Below are 1528 nucleotides of genomic sequence, written 5' to 3' on the forward strand. Positions count from 1 at the left end.
ATGTAAATCACTGTTTTTATTTTACTGTGAACACAGTAATATTATTGTGGATTTTTCCTGAGAAAATCTTTCATTTATCTGGACTAACAGAAGGTTCAGAACTGATTATAAAACAGAAATGTTAATTAATCATCATAAATATTTTGCAGTGATTTCTCTTAGTCTATCAGAAGAAAGCTGGTATGCTTGGTGGCAGGTATTGGTGTTCGTATACAATGATTTGTAAAATTTTGCAAAGGCCTCTGCTATTTTGTCAGATTTTGTCTCAACCATCTCTTGGAATTTTATTTTATAGACCATGTTGGAGGATTGTTGTTTCCTCAGTCTGAATGCCAAYAGCCTACTAGCCTTCTGACCATATTCATAATATTTTTGGTTGGTAAACCTCAAATTGCCCTCTACTTTATCTGACAATAGGCTGTTAAGTTGTCTGCGGGTTGCATTAAATTCCTTAATGATTTTAGCTGAAGCGAATCTTTTATGTTTAAACTCTAATTCTTAAATTTTGTCCTCCAATTCTTTTTGTTTAACATTCTTCTGTTTTTTTCCTCGCGGACGTGAAGGAAATTATGAGGCCCCAAAGGAATGCTTTGGCACAGTCCCATATTATCAGAGGTGTTGTTTCTGTAGATATATTAGTTTCTAGATATGTCTTGAGCTCCTCAGTAAAAAATGCAATGAATACTTTGTCGTTAAGCAGGGRTGTGTTAAGCCTCCATTGTTTAGATATTATCCTGTGTCCTATGTCCCATTTCAATACGACAGGTGCATGATCAGAAATGGTAATAGCTAGTATTTCTATATCTACTAGTCTATGCAGCTCTGACTTTGGGGTAAAGAAATAGTCGATCCTAGAGTAGGATGCATGCCTACTTGAGTAGAAAGTAAAGTCTTTAGTTCTGGGAAACCTGCTTCTCCATACATCTAGCATTCCTGTCTCTATAATCTGATATTTAAGYATCTTACTCATTCTAGAGAGTGGAGTTTTTGGGATAGGTAATCTGTCCAATATCTGTGACAGAATACAGCTGAAGTCCCCGCCCATCAGCAGCAGCCTAGCACTGTGCTGTAATATTACCTTAAACAGTGACTTTATAAATTCAGGTGCATCCGTATTGGGTGCATACACATTTACAAGTGATACTTCTATGCCATCAACTGTACCATTAACCAGTACATATCTACCCTCTGTATCTCTATGTAGCAACGTTTGTGTGAAATTAATCTGCCCGTGTAAAAGTATGGCAACACCCTTTTTATTCCCTGAATGATGGGATGAATAGAAAACCTTATCTGCCCAAGATCTTTTTAATTTTTCATGCTCTGTATCAGATAGATGGGTTTCTTGCAAAAAGGTTATGTGACAATTAATTTGTTTTAATTGATTCAATATTTTCTTTCTCTTCACTGGATTGTGGAGCCCTTTTACATTTTACAGTGGTTTGCAAAAGTATTCATACCCCTTGAACTTTTCCATATTTTGTCACATTACAACCACAAACATAAATATATTTCACTGGAATTTAAT

Source organism: Austrofundulus limnaeus, unplaced genomic scaffold, assembly GCF_001266775.1.
Source record: "Austrofundulus limnaeus strain Quisiro unplaced genomic scaffold, Austrofundulus_limnaeus-1.0 Scaffold2233, whole genome shotgun sequence".
Classification (NCBI taxonomy): domain Eukaryota; kingdom Metazoa; phylum Chordata; class Actinopteri; order Cyprinodontiformes; family Rivulidae; genus Austrofundulus; species Austrofundulus limnaeus.